Source organism: Aquarana catesbeiana, linkage group LG04 (assembly GCF_042186555.1).
Source record: "Aquarana catesbeiana isolate 2022-GZ linkage group LG04, ASM4218655v1, whole genome shotgun sequence".
NCBI classification, from domain to species: Eukaryota; Metazoa; Chordata; class Amphibia; order Anura; family Ranidae; genus Aquarana; species Aquarana catesbeiana.
In genome coordinates, this window is record NC_133327.1 from 440,350,495 (window position 1) to 440,371,310 (window position 20,816).

The following is a 20,816-nucleotide window of genomic DNA, read 5'->3' on the forward strand; positions in this document are numbered from 1 at the left end:
AAACTAAAAATAATACAATTGTATCCATAGGCATAAATCATAAAAAGTAATGAATCAGAAACTTATAAATGAACTTGTATCCATGTGCATAAATCAAAAATTTTGACCCCACATGTGATACTCAATTCCTCCTCTTCTCGGCAAACCATCACCTGCACTTGTGTGTTTACAAATTGGATGCTTATCCTTATTCAAAAGGTGGACCTTTTAAATTACAGGAGGTCCTAGTCAGCTTATTGAGGATAGCATCAATTCCCAGCCTGGCAAGACCAACGTGATGGAGAATTTTCCACAGCGCTGTTTCAGCCTGTTCTCCATGTTGTACCCTTTCAGCGACCACTTTATTCTTTATAAATCCTCCCTATTCATATTCTGGACTTTTACAATATCTCTTTGAATATTACCCTCGGTATATCTTTTATTCATAAATCTTTCTCTAAGTACTTGAGCTTGTGCAAGGAACATATCTTCTTCTGTACAATTTCTCCTAAAGCACATTAGCTGTCCTTTAGGTACATTCACCAACCAAGAATGGTGATGGCAACTAACCCTAGGTATATAAGAATTTCTGTCTGATGGCTTATAATATGTTTTTGTACTAAAAACACCCCTTTCAGCCACTATTACAAAATCTAAAAATACAGTACTCTTCCTTTCTTCCTTCCAAGGTAAACTAATGTTTATTTTATTACTATTCATCTCATCCATAAATAACTGTAATGATTAATTTGAGACTAGCCAAATAATCAAAATATCATCAATAAACCATTTGAAACAAAATAATTAATTGGGCTTATTTCTCAATACACTTTCTTGTTCCCATTTGGATATAACAATAATTGCAAAAATGGGGTGAGGGGCAAATCTAACTCCAATTGCTATCCCCCTAATCAACAGGGGAAATGGTTCCTTATACCAGAAAAAAAATGTGTTTAAAGGATAAGTTAACCGTTACAAAAAATAATAATGCACTTTTTTTTGCAGGTAAAAAAATGCATTTATTATTTTTTGTTTAGGAGCCTGTAAAGTATTCCACCCACAATTTATCCCATTCTAAATTGAAGATAGGGGTGTAGCAATTCTGTGGGGAGCAGAGCATAGAGACTGTGAGTGAAAAATGGAGAATGTGAGTGAAAAACCATGTCAGAGGGATTAAGTGTTTGTACCCCTCAAAGGATGTGGATTCAGAGAGGGTCACCTGCCACTGGTGGGGGAATGAGAGGTAGTGTCGGATTTTAAATACCTGCCGCAAGGGTAGGGGAGGGGAGGGTGTCCAGCATCGATTGTAAAGCTGGGACAGATTTCCAGGCGTCATTGTCACAGAAGTCCTTCAGGCATAATTGGTTTGGCATTCAGAATAGATTAAATATAGAGTCCAGGTGGGAAATCTGGGTTTCCTATAATTGGAAATATGGGCTAGAGAGTATATTTGTGTTCATCATCTTAGGCCTGACTTTGGACACAACCTTGAGAGTAGCATCAATAATCAGATGGTATTGAACTGCAGTAGGGCAGGAGTCCCACAGCTATGGAGGTACTTTCAGGGCAACGGGAGATAGGGCATGTTCCAGAGAAGCCCAGTTCTTTAAGTGCATATGCTTACACTAGACCAGTTAACACTCTGACCAGGTGTGACGAATGATTGTAACACATTGGGTTGGGAAAGCCCAGTCCCTCGAATTGTTTAGGCATATAGAGAGTATCCATCCTAAAACGAGCCGTCTGCCCATAAAAACTGTATGAATTCCCTTTTGACTTGCCGAACAAAGTTGGGTGGGATGACAATGACTCGATGTCCGCCGGCGACCCGTGATCGCCTAGTGCAGAGGCAGAACAGGGATCTGCCAGTGTAAATAAGCGGATCCTCGTTCTGACAGGAGACATGACAGAGATCTACTGTTCCCAGTGATCGGGAACAGTGAACTCTGCCATGTCCCTGGTAGGGATGAGCCGAACACCCCCCGGTTCGGTTCGCACCAGAACCTGCGAATGGACTGAAAATTCGCACGAACGTTAGAACCCCATTGATGTCTATGGGACTCGAACGTTCGAAATCAAAAGTGTTAATTTTAAAGGCTAATTTGCATTGTATTATCCTAAAAAGGGTTTGGAGACCCGGGTCCTGCCCCAGGGGACATATATCAATGCAAAAAAAAGTTTTTAAAACGGCCGTTTATTCGGGAGCAGTGATTTTAAGGATGCTTAAAGTAAAAAAAAAAAGTGAAATATTCCTTTAAATATCATACCTGGGGGGTGTCTATGGTATGCTTGTAAAGTGGCGCATATTTCCCGTGCTTAGAACAGTCCCTGCACAAAATGACATTTTTAAAGGAATAAAAGTAATTTAAAACTGCTTGCGGCTTTAATGTAATGTCGGGTCCTGGCAATATGAATGAAAATCAGTGAGACAAACGGCATGGGTACCCCCCAGTCCATTATCAGGCCCTTTGGGTCTTGTATGGATATTAAGGGGAACCCTGCACCCAAATTAAAAAAAAGGAAAGGTGTGGGGCCACCAGGCCCTATATAGTCTGAACAGCAGTATACAGGCGGTGCAAACAAGACAGGGACTGTAGGTTTGTTGTTAAGTATAATCTGTTTGTAATTTTGAACTGGTACATTTTTAACGTGTTTAGCTCCAGCAAAAAAATCTATTTTAAGCTTTTTGGAAAACATAGGGAAGGGTTATCACCCATGTGACATTTGTTTTGCTGTCTGTGCACCTCTTCAGAAGATTTCACCTCACTTTCTGTCCCAATGACAAATGTTTTTTGAAAATTTGGGGTTTTTAGTGAAACAAGGATTGGTTATAAAGCATCAGTGGAAAGGAGAAATGTTTTTTTTCCATATTAACTCTTACAGGAGAGAATTTCCCTTCCTAGGGGTAGATTTCATCTCACTTCCTGTTGTCTCCTTCCGTTTGCAAGTAGGAGTCGTTTGTAAGTTGGATGTTTGAAAGTAGGGGCCTGCCCTATATACTCAGCAGAAATTTGGGCCTTAGGTGTTGGTGTTGCCACAACACTGTAAGCCCTCACAGGGCCCTGCTGTGAAGTATTAGATCAAGAATTGTAATTACATGCCCCTGTTGAACAGGGGCAGAAAAATTAGGCCTTTGGTGATGGTGGTGCTGGTGCCACAACACTGTAATGCCCCGTACACACGGTCGGACACTGATCGGACATTCCGACAACAAAATCCAAGAATTTTTTCCGACGGATGTTGGCTCAAACTTGTCTTGCATACACATGGTCACACAAAGTTGTCGGAAAATCCGATCGTTCTGAACGCGGTGACTTAAAACACGTACGTCGGGACTCTAAACGGGGCAGTAGCCAATAGCTTTCATCTCTTTATTTATTCTGAGCATGCCTGGCACTTTGTGCGTTGGATTTATGTACACACGATCGGAAATTCCGACAACGGATTTTGTTGTCGGAAAATTTGATAGCCTGCTCTCAAACTTTGTGTGTCGGAAAATCCGATGGAAAATGTGTGATGGAGCCTACACACGGTCGGAATTTCTGTCAACAAGGTCCTTTCACACATTTTCCGTCGGAAAATCCGATCATGTGTACGGGGCATTAGTCCTCACAGTTACTCTTGGTGGGCGCTGGAACGGGCCCTGCTGTGAAATATTATATCAAGAATTGTAATTACATGCCCCTGTTGAACAGGGGCTGAAACATTGGGCCTTTGGTGGTGGTGGTGCTGGTGCCACAACACTGCAACCCCTCACAGATACTCTAGTTGGAGTGCAGAAACAAGCCCTGCTGCAAAGAATTGCATCAAAAATTGTAATTACGTGCCCCTGTTAAACAGGGGCTGAAAAATTGGGCCTTAGGCACTGGTGGTGGTGCCCAGAACCAAAAATGTTCTTACAAGCTATCAGCATGATCATTGAGGAGGAAGAGGATAATTACTCAGCATAACAGGATAGTCACTCAGCATCAGCATAGACTTGAAGGGAGCTGACATTTCCAAAAAAATTATTCGGTTACATCAGCATCAGGTGCTTGGTAGCTGGTGGTGATCCAAGACTAATTCATTTTTATGAAGGTCAGTCGATCGACCGAGTCGGTGGACAGACGCACCCTGTGATCGGTTACAAAGCCTCCAGCAGCACTGAATGTGCGTTCCGAAAGAACGCTGGATGCAGGGCAGGCCAGTAGCTCAATTGCATACTGTGCAAGCTCTGGCCAGTGATCCATCCTCAAGACCCCCCAGTAACCCAGAAGATTTTCAGTGGGAAAGGTGTCCAGGTCAGATCTTGCCCCTAGATATTCCTGCACCATGTAAAAGAGACCTTGGCAATGGTTGCTGGAACCGATCATACCTTGGGGCTGCGGATTAAAAAATTTTCTGAACGCATCGGTCAGACAGCCACCTTCTCCACTGCTCCTTCTTTGACTGACTGAAGCCTCAGCAACACGTTGTCCAGGAACAGGAGTTTGTAACCTCCCAGTCTCTGGGAACGCGTTGCACAGACCTTTCTGCAAGGCCTCCCGAAGATGTTTCATCCTCTGCTCCCTCTGCGATGGCAAGATAAGGTCCGCAACCTTACCCTTGTAACGTGGATCAAGGAGGGTTGCCAGCCAGTATTGATCCCTCTCCTTGATACCACGAATACGAGGATCCTTCCGCAGGCTTTGCAGGATCAGGGAGGCCATGCAGCGTAGGTTTGCTGAGGGCTGAGGCATTCAGTCCGGAGTCCTCTGGGTCACTAAGGATGACATGATCCGCAGCCACCTCCTCCCAGCCACGTACAAGTCCATGGGTTTCTTGGGACTGTAAATGATCCCTTAAAGACTGCTGCTGATGTTGAGTGCCAGGCTCCACCTCCATGCTGACACAATCCTCCTCCTCATCATCCTCTTCCTGTGTGATCGGCGGGCACGCAGGAACACTGTCTGGATAAAGGGGGCCTTGAGAGCTAAGGAAGTCCTCCTCTTCCGCCTCTGTTCTGCCTCAATTGCCCTGTCCATTATTCCACTCAGCGTGTGCTCCAACAGGTGGACAAGGGGGACAGTGTCACTGATGCATGCACTGTCACTGCTCACCATCCTCGTGGCCTCCTCAAATGGTGACAGGACAGTGCATGCATCCCTGATCATGGCCCACTGGCGTAGGGAAAAAAAACAAGCTCCCCTGACCCTGTCCTGGTGCCATAGTCGCACAGGTACTCAATGGTGGCCCTCTGCTGCGTGTGCAGCTGCTGCAGCATGGCCAACGTTGAGTTCCACCTGGTGGGCATGTGACAGATTAGGCGGTTCTTGGGCAGGTTAAATTCCTTTGGGAGGTCTGCCAGCCGAGCACTGGCATTATATGACACACAGACTTTCCTGGCCTGCCTCAGGACATCCTGTAAGCCCGGGTACCTGCCCAAGAACCGCTGCACCACCAAGTTAAGGACGTGAGCCAAACAGGGCACATGGGTCATTTGTCCCTGTCGGAGGGCGGAGAGGAGGTTGGTGCCATTGTCGCAAACCACCATTCCTGCCTTAAGTTGGCATGGCGTCAACCACCTCTGAACCTGCCCCTGCAAAGCTGACAGAACCTCTGCCCCAGTGTGGCTCCTGTCCCCCAAGCACACCAGTTCAAGCACCGCATGGCATCTTTTGGCCTGCGTACTTGCATAGCCCCTTGAATGCCTACGGAGCACCGCTGGTTCAGAGAACAAAGCACAGGAAGAGGCCATGGAGGAAGAAGAAGAGGAGGGGGTGGAGGAGAGAGGTGTGTCAGAATCACCAGTACTGGCATTTTGGAGGCGTGGTGGTGGAACAACCTCCAACACCACTGCACCTTGTCCTGCATCCTTCCCAGCTGCCAGCAGAGTCACCCAATGCGCCATGAAACTTAGGTAACGTCCCTGTCCATGCCTGCTGGACCACGAGTCAGCGGTAATATGCACCTTACCACTGACCGCCCTGTCCAGCGAGGCCAAGACATTGCCTTCCACATGCTGGTAGAGAGCCGGAATTGCCTTCCGTGAGAAAAAGTGGCATTTGGGAACCTGCCACTGAGGAACCGCACATTCCACAAACTCACGGAAGGGGGCAGAGTCTACCAACTGAAAAGGTAGCAGCAGTTGAAGTGCTAGCAATTTTGCCAAGCTAGCATTCAACCGATGGGCATGTGGATGTCTGGAAGCGAACTTCTTTCTGCGGTGCAGCAGCTGGGGCAGGGAAATTTGCCTGGTACAATCTGATGTCGGTGTACCGATAGCAGATTGCCCCCAAGTACTTGGCTGTGACACACCTAATTCTACACCTTTATTCCTCTCAGTGCAGGTCTCAGAGAGGACTGAAGGTATAGTGGGGTTGGAGATCCCAGCTGATGAGGAGCAAGGAGACATCCTCTTTGTTCTTTGGTGTGGGTCTTTTATGTACGCTTGCCAACGAACTGCATGGCAGGTCAACATATGTCTGGTCAAGCATGTGGTGCCCAAGCAGGAGATGTTTTGGCCACGCGAGATACTCTTGAGACATATGTTGCAAATAGCAGCGGTGCGATCTGATGCACTCGTCTCAAAAAAGGCCCACACCAAAGAACTTTTGGAATAACGTGCAGAGACAGCAGCACCCTGCACATGCGGAGCTCTGCGGTGTGATGCAGTCAGTGTGCTGCCCTTAGGCTGGCCCCTGGAGGGCATCCTGCCTCGTTGGTGATGTGCCTCCTCCTCCTCCTCCCTCCTATCAGGCACCCACGTTGAGTCAGTGACTTCATCATCCCCTCCCTCCTCATCACTGGAGCAAACCTGGCAGTATGCTGCAGCGGGGGGAACATGACTGCCAGATTGCTGTCCTTTTTGGGCACCCCTCTGTCCATGCTCTCGTTACTGCCTTCATCTAGCTCAGTATCATCATCAGAGCCTTCAAAACGCTGGGCATCCTTCTGGAGCATGTACCCAACACTGTGGTCAAACAGTTCGAGGGACTCCTCAGGAGGACATGGCAGGGCTAGGGAAGGAGTCACTGATGCCATTGAGCCGAGGGAAGAGGCCGCGTTGGCAGCTGCTTTGCCAGACAAAGTACCCTGAGCCTGGGTGAGAGAGGATGAGCAGGATGAGGGCGGCTTGGTCATCCACTCGACCAAGTCTTCCGCATGTTGCGGCTCAACACGGCCAGCTGCTGAAAAAAAGGCCAAGCGTGTCCCATGGCCACGTGCTGATGAGGATGCACCGTGTCCACGACCAGCACTGTTGCCTCTAGACACAGAGCCTGCTTGCCCTCTTTTATTGGCTTGTGACTGTCTGCCTCTCCTTGTTGGCCTTCCAGACATACTATTGGCCTGCAGTGAGCTGCACAAAATTGGGATATATATTATTATTAAACTGCAGCTAGCAGAATCAACTGCCTGCCTGTAGTATTATTAGTATGATAACACCTGCACTTGTCTTCAGGTAGCTATACTGTAGGTGCAACTGTGCAGGGTACACAGTACAGTAACTGGAAATATGTCAAGAGCCTACACAAGCACCTGGCTGTAGGTAGCTATACTGTAGGTGAGACTGTGCGGGGTACACAGTACAGTAACTGGAAATACTTCAATGAGCCTACACAAGCACCTGGCTGCAAGTAGCTTTACTGTAGGTGAGACTGTGCAGGGTACACAGTACAGTAGCTGGAAATACTTCAATGAGCCTACACAAGCACCTGGCTGCAGGTTGCTATACTGTAGGTGAGACTGTGCAGGGTACACAGTACAGTAGCTGGAAATACTTCAAAGAGCCTACACAAGCACCCGGCTGCAGGTTGCTATACTGTAGGTGAGACTGTGTAGGGTACACAGTACAGTAGCTGGAAATACTGTAAAAACACCTGCCTGCCTGTCAGTATATTATGAAGAGAAGAACAGAATCTAACTAAACTGAATACAGTATATATATATATATATATATATATATATATATATATATATATACACACATACAACACCTGGGATGTATATATATATATATATATATATATATATATATATATATATACACACAATACACTGTAACTGCAGCTAACTGACTCAACCTGCCTACTCTATCTAACCTAAATCAAATGACACTGTCTGTCTCTTTCTCTCTCTCTCTCTCTCTCTCTCTCTCTCTCTCTCTCTCTCTCTATCTGAACGCCGGAACACACTACACAGGGCCACCGTGCAAGCGGCCTTATATAGTGTGAGGCATGTACTAAACCCCCTGAGCCATAATTGGCCAAAGCCTCTTTGGCTTTGGCCAATTACGGCTCTCTGTTCAGAAGGCGCTGTGATTGGCCAAGCATGCGGGTCATAGTGCATGCTTGGCCAATCATCAGCCAGCAATGCACTGCGATGCCGCAGTGAATTATGGGCCGTGACGCGCCACTCGAATTTGTCGCGAATGGCCCATGTCGTTCATAATTCAGCGAGCGACCGAACACACGATGTTCGAGTTGAACATGGGTTCGACTCGAACATGAAGCTCATCCCTAGTCCCTGGCATCCCCCCTACAGTTAGAACATGCTGAGAGAACACACTTAACCCCTTGATCACCCCCTAGTGTTAACCTCTTCCCTGCCAGTGTCATTTTTACATTGATCAGTGCATTTTTATAGCACTGATCAATGTAATAATGTCACTGGTCCCCAAAAAGTGTCATTTGGGGGCAGATTTGTCTGCCGCAATGTTGCAGCCCCGCTAAAAATCGCAGATCACCACCATTACGAGTGAAAACAATAAAAATAAATAAAAGTCCCTAAATCTATCCCATAGTTTGTAGACGCAATACATTTTGTACAAACCAATCAATATACGCCTTTTGCGATTTTTTTTTTTTTTTACTAAAAATATGTAGAAGAATATATATCAGTCTAAACTGATGAATAAATGTGTTTTTTTTAATATATTTTTTGGGATATGTATTATAGCAGAAAGTACATTTTTTTCAAAATTGTCGCTCTTTGTTTATAGCGCAAAAAGGACATAAATTTTGTTTTGGTACAATGTCGCATGACTGTGCAATTGTCAGTTAAAGAGTTGCAGTGCCGCATCGCAAAAAATGGCCTGGTCATTAAGGGGGCAAATCCTTCCGGTCCTTAAGTAGTTAAAATACAGTTTCTTCTAAACCAAGTGTACAACACCATTGCCACTTCCGCAGGTCCTTATAAATGCAAGAGAGCAAGGGTGGGAAATTTTCTCTGAATATAGTGGATAAGGTTTGGGTAAGAAATATTCCCAAAAAGTTTAGTTTCCTAATAGCCCATTTAAACAGAAAGTGGGACTGCAAATAACATAATTAGTGTGAGGGGACCATGATGTTTAGGGCATCAGATTTCGAAAAATAATTTTATAATTAGAGAGAGTAGGGAATATGTGTCTAGCTCCTTGACGAGATTCAGGATCGATGTCTCAAACTATTTTGATTCATTTTTTATATTTAACTGTAGGATTCTTTTCAGGACAATATATGTATTTTTGTCCCCTACCAATCTATCCAATTCAGCTATGTAATCTTCTTGTATCTGAATTACAATTCCTTCTCTGGTTCATTGATGGCGGCATGCGTGGAGTCTGAGGGAACAGACATGTCTCCTTCGAGCTCTGCTCCAGGGACGGACACACCGGAGAGCCACGGGCTTCAGCGGCCAAACGAACGACACACAATTGTGTTCCTCACATCAAAGGACCCTTCGGTACTGAAATCATGGTCCTTAAAGGCCAGAAAATCAATTATAAAGCCATTTCTAAAAAGGAAACCTCGTCCAGGCCGTTATCCAAGATGGCGTCGGCTGCCCCCTCACAGCACACTACACAGCGCAGCCTCAAGCCTCTGTCACACAGCTTAAAATCACAGGAATCTGCTGGTGAGTCTGATTCTGACACAGCAAGCTCAAAATCAGTAGTTCAATCGACTATGTTCAAACAATTTGAACGTATGCTGCAAAAAGCTCTTAAACAAACATCTGACCATATAACTGACAAGCTGACTAAGGAAATTAGAGAGCTGGGACAGAGAACAGCAGAATTAGAAGTGCGGGTAGATGAACTTGAAACTCATACTCAACAATATACTTCTGAACTAGATAACCTTAAAGATGAGAATATGTTATTACAGTCCCGTTTAGAGGACCAGGAGAACAGAGACCGTCGTTCTAATTTGAGAATCAGGGGGATTCCTGAGTCTATTGTAGACTTACAGGCTACTATGATAGCTCTCTTCCAAGAACTGCAGCCTGGCATCCCTGTTGAAAGGCTAGAGATGGACAGAGTACATAGAGCTCTAGCCCCTCGCAAGACAAACGGTCCTCCCAGGGACATAATTGCTAAATTTCACTTCTTCCGCACTAAAGAGCAATTACTTTCAGCAGCCAGAGGTAATAACAATCTCAATTTTCAAGGACACCAATATCAGCTACTCGCAGACCTTTCTCCACTCACTGTTGCCAAGAGACGCGCACTAAAACCCCAATTGCAAGTACTTATTAGCAATCAAATTACATACAGTTGGGGATTCCCATTTTCGGTACGCTTCACCCACCTTCAACACAAATATGTGTGTCGCTCTTCTGAGGAATTGCAAACAGCATTGCTTAAAATGGGACTTGTGGATCAAATTTCATCGAGGGACCTCCCTCGCAGACGCTCTGCTTCTAGATCCCCACAGCAGCAACAGTCATCAGCTGGATCTGAAATGCCTGCTTCATCACATCAAAATCTTCACAAACGTGGTAGATATGACAATCTAATATCGATTACTACTGATTCTATGGACTGAGTGTATTTGACCACTCCATCCTATTTCTTGTCATTTTCCTCAATAGCCTTCTGAAATTTTGGCTAGAGGTAACATCAGTTAACATTTACTCACCTGGACTCTGGCTTATTGTTATGACTCCACTTTCATTGCTTTCTTCCAGGAAAATATATATATATTTTTTTCTCATATATATTATCTTTTTTTTTTTTTCCTTTCCATAATCTTTACTTGACTTTAATCTTTGACAGGACTTTAGAGTCACTAGAAATCTGCTCTTACATCAAAGTTCCTGTTTCTTCTTTTAATTTATAAGTCTCAGCCTGGTTCAGTGTTCTCTTTATGTTTTAAGAGACTTTTCACGGAAGCTCCCAGGAAAGTAATAGGAAATGGGACTCATCAAACTTAATATGGTTCATATATTATATATTGGATAGTCTATGCGGTCCTGATGAACTGAAGTCGATTCTAGACAACTCCTTTTTTTTTTTAAATAGTTTTTTTTTTTCCCTTTTTTTTTTTTATAACTTGTTTTTTTTTTCTGCAGGTATTTTTTATGTTATTTTTGGCCACAAGTGGCCCTGATTAATTCATAGCGGTTTTGTTGTGATTTGATGCTTTTTCTTTTTCTGGTCCTCAATGCACTAATACTCTTTGATTAGATATAGTGGTTCTCTGGTGCTGCCTTCCTTTTGGAACATCTTGCAGCCCCTTACGTCACCCCCAGACCCCCACTTTAATTATGTGGGACTCTGATGGTGGCATTGGAGACTCTCTGGGATTTTTTGAATTTCCTCAGAGATGCTCCTGTACCCTATTGATAGCGTTTTATATGTTAACATTTTTTGCATCTAATAGGGTTGTTCTTTTGGATTTTGTTTTTTCTCCCTCCTACTCTTTCCTCTCTTTTCCTTCTCTCGGGGTGGTGGTTGCGGCTCCCGGTTCGGGTTGTGTATTCCCTGACATAACGATTGTCTTTGACGTGTTATGGCCCCCATAAATATATTGTCCTTGAATGTACAAGGATTCAATATTCCACATAAGCGCACTAAGGCTTTGCGCTCCCTTGCCACCAAAAAAGCGCATATTATTTGTTTACAGGAAACTAATTTCATCGATAAGGCCTCTCCTAAATTTTTATCTGCCACATACCCACAATTCTATACAGCCTCAGCTACTGTTAAGCAACGTGGTACACTTATCGTGTTTCATAGAACTATGCCATTTACTCTTGTATCCCAACTAAATGACCCTGAGGGTAGATATCTTCTACTTACGATATATATTTCAGATACACCAGTAACAATTGTATCGTACTATGCCCCCAATAAACGCCCGGAGGCTTTTCTATCACATCTTTTCCAAATTATTGATACACACAAGTTTGGGCGACCATTTTATGTGGGGACTCGAATACTACTGATAAATCTCCGCCATCAGTTATTACAAATTCTAACAAATTATCCCTCCAACGCTTGCTAAGTAGCCATGGTTTGGTAGATTCTTGGAGAGAACTTAACCCCTCTAGTAGGCGCTTTACTCACTACTCATATCCACACAATTCTTTTTCACGTATAGACCACATTTTGATCCTAGCTAGTATGCTCCCAGAGATTATTTCCTCTAAAATGATTCCCTTTTCGTGGACTGATCATTGTGCGATTGTCACCACCATAGCTTCTCCGATACCCAGGTCACAAGATACAACTTGGTGTATCAATGATTCAACACTAACCCACCCATCCCATTGCTTAGAGATAGAGGTAGCACTTACAGACTGCCTTTCATTTAATGATAATGAAGATATATCAGCCCTTACTCTATGGGAAGCCCATAAAACTGTCATTCATGGCAAACTTATACAACAGGCCACATCTCTTAAAAGGGAACGTAAGATTTTATTTGCAAAGTTAGAAGCTAATTTTAATGCTAGTCATATGGCTTTTCAGTCTAATCCTAATGCTACTACAAATGCAAATTTAGATAAAGCACGTCTTGATTTGGACCTATTTTTAACTGACTCAGCAGATAAAGTCTTGCGCAAAAAACATCACGTTCAATATCTTAAGGCTAACAAACCTGACACCTTAATGGCACTTATTCTTCGAAAAATACAACATACACAGACACCTATAAGATTGAAAACTTCTCGCGATGCTTACATGAGTAATCCAGTTAAAATATTGGAGATTTTCCGTTCTAACCTGGCTAAACTGTATTCCTCTAACATTGACTTTGACAAAACTTGACGACCTGTTCTCTGGTATTAATCTCCCTACTTTAGAATGAACGCAATATGATCTTCTTGAAAAACCTATTACAACTTTAGAAGTTCAAAAACGCCATCAAATCCTTGAAACCCCATAAGAGACCAGGTCCAGAGGGATTTTCAGCAAATTATTTTAAACAATTTTCATCTATTCTATCTCCAATCTTAACTAGAGCTTTCAATTCTTTGTTATCCGGAAATTCGTTTAGAACCGAAACTCTGACCTCTATAATAACCATGCTTCCCAAACCTCGTTCTGATCTCACCTTCTGGACTAATTATCGCCCCATTTCCCTCCTAAATTTAGACATTAAATTATTAGCCAAGATCATAGCGACACGATTGAATGCGATTATAGGTCAATTAATACATCGTGATCAAACAGGTTTCATGCCCATGTGACAGGCGGGCGACAATATAAGACGAGCTCTCTTACTTATCCATACTGCTAAAAAAAGAAAAATTCCGACATGCCTTATATCTTTAGATATTAGGAAAGCTTTTGATTCTGTTTCCTGGCCATACATGCAATATATTCTACAAAAATGGGGGTTTAAAAATCACTTTCTAACATGGGTGTCCTCTCTTTATGCTAATCCACAGGCCTACGTTAAATACGCTGGTTATAAGTCAGCAAGATTCGACATTAGTAGAGGAACTAGGCAAGGTTGTCCTTTATCCCCATTGCTCTTTGCCTTACTTATAGAGCCCTTAGCACAATTAATCCGTTCTAATCCAAATGTCAAAGGCATAGAGTTGGGTGGTTACAAACACAAATTATGTCTCTTCGCCGATGACATCCTTATTTTCTTAACTCATCCACATGTGTCGGCCCCTAACTTAATAGACCTATTAGATAAATTTGCATTAGTCTCTGGACTTTTTGTTAATCATAATAAATCTAACGTGCTAAACGTTTCTTTAACACAAGCGGAATTTCTCCAAGCTAAGTCCTCATTACCATTCAACTGGGTATCTCATCATCTTCCATATTTGGGAATACAAATCACAAACTCATTAACAGACCTTTTTTCAACCAACTACTTACCACTTCTAAAATCAATTACCGGTTTATTGAAGCAATGGTCTTCTCTTTCCTTGTCTTGGTTTGGGTGGATTAATGCAATTAAGATGTCAATTCTACCGAAATTCCTTTACCTATTTAGGGTACTCCCCATTCCAATACCTTCATACTTCTTACGTCTTACACAGCGCAGAATTATGTAATTTATTTGGGGCACTATAATAAACCCCGTATCCCTAAATCTACATTGTTCCTTACTAAATTGAAGGGCGGATTAGGGTTACCAAACTTTTCTTCCTACTATTATGCAGCACAACTATCCCAACTGCCTAAATACCATTCAAATATGGAAACTCCTCTATGGGTTGCTGTCGAATCTGTTGATCTTGACCCCATCTCTGTGGCTAACATGTTATGGCTCCAGCCTAAGGATAGAGTACATATATCTAATCCTATTACCAAACATTGTTTGGCTATCTGGGACAAATTTAAAAGTTCGCACAATCTTCAGTCCTCACATAACCCCCTCCTTTCCTTCATTAAAAACCCAGCTTTCTACCCAGCTTGGAAATTCCCGATGTCATTCACAGCTTGGTCTTCTACTAACTTAACCAGATTGCATAATTTAGTTTCTAGCAACTCATTATACACATTTTCCGAATTATGTGAAACCTTTGGACTTCCCAGAACTGAACTATTTAGATACCTACAAATTAAAATTTTTTATACACCCTTCATTAGGACAGGCACTCCACTCAACCAGATGTCGCAGTTTGAACATATTTGTAAGAGCGACCCACACATTAGAGGCCTGATTTCACTCCTATATCGACACATTAATATTACCTCTAATGAAACACTACCCTCATATACTGTCAAATGGTCACAAGATATGGATCGCAATTTTGACATAGAAGAGTGGTCTAATATCTGGTTAGCTACTAAAACCTGTTCCCCAAATTGCTTTGCGTTAGAAACCAACTTTAAAGTTTTGGCACGATGGTATTTAGTACCGGCCAGAATAGCAAAATTTGTTCCATCCTATTCAGACTCATGTTTCCGGGGATGTCCAACGCCTGGTACACACTTTCATATCTGGTGGCTATGCCCGATAGCCCAAGAATTTTGGAAGAAAAGCTCTGGGCATCTCTATTCTTCCAGACCCGGCAAAGGCTCTTTTGAATCTCAAACAATCGGACCTAACGCAAACTCAATTCAAATTATTCATTCACCTTGCCACTGCAGCTAAACAAACTATAGCCAAAGCATAGAAATCTCAAACTTTGGTAGTGGCTGAGACTAAACATAGGATGAACAGAGCCCTTATCTTTGCCGAAATGACGGTTTTAGAAAATAATAATATAAACAAATTTTGAAAGATTTGGCAACCTTGGGTCAAATATTACTTACCAACTGACTTTGACCAATCCTTACTTTTACCTTGCTAAGTTTACTCTTCTTCCTTCCATTCCATATCATTAGACATATGCACTGCCCGGGTGGGGGCCGCACCAACCACCACGAGAGACTTTCTTTCTTTCTCTCTCTCTTTCTTTCTCTTTCTTTCTTACTTTTTGATTTCTCCTTATATTGACTTACTGACATTAAATTAGAGGTGAATGATACCTCATTTACATGTTTTTCCCATATGTAGATTAAAGCTTGTGTTGCTTAATTTTGGTTCCATTAATAGTATCTTTCCCTTGTTTCTCCTTTCTTTTTTTTTTCTTCCTTTTTCTTTCCATCCTATAATCCTTATACATGAGATCATTTACCAGTATTGATACTTCAGTCATACATTGTTCATTTTTCTTATAACATCATCTTTTTTTGTATATAGACTATATTTACTATATATGTGAAGAAAACACAAGTTATTGTTTATTTACCTTGATCACTCTAAGATTCATCAAATATTCCCTCTATTCTGTAAATTGATAATTTATTGTCTTAAGATCATGCCCCCATTCGTCCACAGTTTGATCCCATTTGGGGTGGTCGGATGGTCTGGAGGCATGACTCAACTGATGTGCAGATAACTGAGGGAATTTTATTCATTTTTTTTTCTTCATTTTTATTTTTATACTTCTTAGAGTCTTATACTGTCTAATACTAGAATCACGTTTGTTCTTGATTCTTATTCATCTTCTTTTACATATATTTAAGCTCTTCCTTGTATTATCTAAATGAGATGGTATCATCAATTGTATGACAATGTTCCTTAATTTCCAAATCTTATGTACATGTCAATATAATGTTATATTCTTCCTTTTATTGTAAATTCAATAAACATATTGAACAAGAAATGGTTCATTGATGATATTTTGATTATTTGGCAAGGTTCGAGGGTATTATTAAATTTATTGACGTAAAATATACATAATTATAACAAAAACATTGGTTTAACTCGGAAGGAAAATAAGAAGAGTATAACATTTTAAAATCTTTTTAGTACAAAAACATATTATAAACCATCAGACAGAAATTCTTATATACCTAGAGATAGTTGTCATCCCCGTTCTTAATTGGTGAATATTCCCAAAAGACAGCTGATGCGCTTGAGGAGAAATTGTACAGAAGATATGTTTCTTGCACAAGCTCAAGTACTTAGAGAAATATGTATGAAGAAAGAATATACCAAGGAATCTAATCAAATAGATATTGTAACCGTCGAGAATATGAACAGGGAGGACTTAATAAAGTGTAGCACAACCCCCATAGGGGTTGCAGATGACTGGGTTCCCCACTCCTACACAGCCAGGCAAACAGCATTTTCAGCTTTCATACAGAGACAAGGAACAGTCTTTGAGCTTTGTTTTCATGTTTTATTAGGGGTAATAACTTGGATGGGGAATAGGAATTACGGGATGCGAAACTTGACAGCAACAAAATCAGTGACAACTTCCTCTCTATGCACAACTCTAATTTATTCTTTTCCTTTAGTCTGTACAACTTTAATTGAATCCTCTCTTGGCAGCTAACAGTCTCTGTTAGAAAAGCAAAAGCCCCTTAATTTGGATGTAAACCCGAAAATAGTTTTTTTAATTAAGGCTTGCACCTTGTACAGTACAGGTGTCAGAGAATACCAACCAGCTATTTGGCTAATAGAAATGTGCATGTCAGAAGACATTTGGATAATAAAAATGTGCATGTCAGAATGAATGTTCACAGAACAGCCAACAAGAATGCGCATCCACGCATGAAGACGCGCTCGGGAACGGGCGCGCTCAATGTTTCTTGGCGCCAGACGGGCTATTTAAGGATGCTTCTGCCTGTGCTCTGCTGACTGGTCTTCAGCTTTCCCTGTGTCCTGTGTACCTCCAATATGTTCCCTTGGTTGCTGACCCGGCTTTCTCCTGACCTGATATCGGATTCCGCTTCTGTTTTGTTGTTAGTTTCTGACCCGGCTCATTCCTGACTTTGGCTCTACTCCTGATTGGGTACCTCAATGCCCACCTGTTGATGACCCTGGCTATCCAATGACCACGTTCCTGCCTCTGATCCTGACTTACCGCCTTGCACAAGTTTCTGCCTGGCTGTCTGCTGCTGCAGTTCTGCACCACACTGAATGTTCCTGCTGCAAGTCTGCTGAGAGCTCTGACCAGCCACACACCCTGGCACCCGCAGTGCAAGTGGAATGCTTCCTTAACCTCAGCTAAACTGCTGTGCACAGCTACAGTTCCAGATCTAATGATTCTCCTGCTGCCTTGAAATCACATCTCCTGCTGCAAGTTCCCTGACGTACATCTGCAAGCACTCATGTTCCTCCTGTCCCTTGGCACCCTCTGTTTCACTTCCAGTGGGGCCTGGGCTGGAGATACAAGAGAGGCCAGCCTCATCATTTCAGTCTCCGCTCAGGTACGTGACAATAGGATTTCATGTCATCTGTGCCAGTCTTGCCACAAAGAGTTAATCCAACTCTGAGCAGTCCTCTTATCTTTTTTCAGTGAGATAAAAACTGACACACAGAGAAATAGGAGTCAGTTCTTCCCCCTTGCTGTGAGTGACAGGTGATTTACATATCTCATACTCTAGCCTGAGAGAGGCATTCTGTGTACTTCAGATCGCCTCCACCTTTCTTCTCCAGCTCTCCCAGGATTGGCTGCTCCACACCTCAGCATGATTGGACATGCTGAAGTCATGTGGTGACTTTTCTCTGTTTTGACTGGATGTTATTGATCATAGCAGAAGTTCAGTGTAAGAAATACACAGGAGAAAATGCAAGGGGAGTGTAGAGGTTGGCGGGGAGTCTACTGACATCACAACTCCACCCACGAGCTCCGGACAACAGACCCACCCACAGAATCTGCAGTTTTTCGGGTCTCATAACAAACAGAGGGGAGACATTTGACAGGTAAGGATACATGCAGGAGGCATGTATATCCTTATAAATAACAATTATGGCAGTAGTTTAGAAAGGATGAGAGTGGGTTTACATCCACTTTAAGGACTAGGAACTCTCAGTTCTTTTAGAAAGTAGCACAAAGTGTGAACTGCATCATGGAGTACCTCCTAATCCCTTGTAGACACCTGTCCCAGCTCTAATAACTGCAGGAAATGCCAGCCCACCTGGCTATTAATTCACCAGTCTACCCGAATGACTCTTTACCAGTCTACCCAACTGACTCTTGAAAGCTCCCAGGGCGAGGTTAAAGAAGATTCAAGCACACCACTAACTTCCAGAGAGACCTGCTACGTGTGGCAATCTCTCCCCTTGTAAGTCCCTTACTGTCCTTGCTCACACTACCTCTCGGAGAAGACTCCTTCCAAACTGCTTCTGTTGTCAGGATCCTCTCTGGCCAGCCTTGAGCTCCAGCCCAAGGCAGAGCACCCCCGCCCCCAGACTAATGGGTTTGCCTCAAGGGCCACTGACAGTCCCCTCAGGACTCCATCATCATCTTCCACCCAACTCCCCTGCCAGCATGACTCATTCATATTTAAGGGTTGGCTTAGCCCTATGCCAGGCCCACTGCCTGAGGATTGGCTAAACTCCTACAAGTATGCAGAACAACCCTCCTAACCTCTACGCTCCAATTTGCAGAATGTTCTCAAACTTTCCAGAACCTGGGGGAGGCACCAGAGAGTTGTCTGTATGAGTCATCCAGCCCTGACCTAAAATAAACCCATGATCCAATTAAAGACCCACAGGTTTAAGCATGAGTCTAAAACATACATTTTCCTGTACTCACACTAGTAGCACACTAGAGGGTAAAAGCAGAGAAAAAGCAGGGAATGACAAGGAAGGGTTAAAAACACCTACTAGATGGAAGTGAAAAGCAGGCATATTGATAAATTCATAACATCCAGTGGGATGCCTCCTGGGAGTAAAGACAGCTGCAGGTGGAAGTTCCAGCTGACCAGCGGTGGGAAACATTGTGTCTCTGATCCAAGATGGGAGCCGTGCTGTCAGGATTGCTTTGAAGAAGGAGCGATTGGGCATGCTCCGAAACATCGAAACATGCCCTGTCCACTCTGACGTCACTTATGGTTTCCTGGATTCCATGCTGGTTCTGACAACATGGCTCGCCATCTTGGATCAGAGACACAGTGTTTCCCACCACTGGTCAACTGGAACTTCCACCTGCAACTGTCTTTACTCTCAGGAGGCATCCCACTGGAAATTATGGATTCATTGATATGACTGTTTTTCACTTCCATCTTGTAAGCATTTTTAACCCTTCCTTGTCATTAAAGTGTATTATTACTGCACTTAGAAGCACCTTCTTCTTTGCTTTGTTTTTCCTAGAGTGTGCTTCACTCTTCTGAAGTTCTGCTGTGGTGCATTAATCACATTTCAAGAGCCAGTCATGTACTGTTTGTCAAAGTCTCCTTGTTATCCAGAGCACCCTATTCTCCACACTCCTATAAAAGGATAAAGTGGTCATTGAAAGGGTACAAAATGAAGAACATGCTGGTACAGCGCTGTTGAAAATTCTCTATCATGTTGATCTTTGCAGGCTGGGAATCAATGCTATCCTTAAAGCAGAGTTCCATCCAAAAATGGAACTTCCGCTTTAAGGGAAGGTGACCCCCTGACATGCCACATTTGACATGTAATTTTTTTGGGGGGGGGGAGCGGAAACCCTCTTTTTTTCCAGCTCCCACTTCCTCCCGAGGCACCGTGGTGCCGGAAGTAACTTCACTGCTCCCCCCCTCTCAGCAATCATCTGTGACACGTCACAGGTCCCAGATGATTGCCCGGCCAGTCAAAGCGGCTCGCGCATGCGCAGTGCGTACCCGGCTGTGAAGCCACAGCCGGGCGTTCACAGTGACAATGCCAGTGCCGCAGAGAAGAGGGGCAGACGAGCAGGGCTTCATTCCCCCGCATCACTGGACCCTCGGACAGGTAAGTGTCTGATTATTAATAGTCAGCAGCTGCAGTATTTGTAGCTGCTGACTTTTAATTTTTTATTTTTTAGTCGGAACTCCACTTTAATAAGCTGAAAGGGAGTTTTTAATACAAAAAAATATTATAAAACATCAGAAAGAAATTCTTATAAGCCTAGGGATAGTTGTCATCATCATTCTTGGTTGGTGAATATCCCTAAAGGACAGCTGATGTACTTTAGGAGAAATTATACAGAAGATATGTTCCTTGCACAAGCTCAAGTACTTAGAGAAAGATTTACGAAGAAAGGAAATACTGCGGAATCTATTCAAAGAGGTATTGTAACAGTCCAGAATATGAACAGGGAGGATTTAATAAAGGATAAAGTGGTCACTGCAAGGGTACAAAATGAAAAACAGGCTGGTAAAGTGTTGTGGAAAATTAACATTGGTCTTTACAGGCTGGAAATAGATG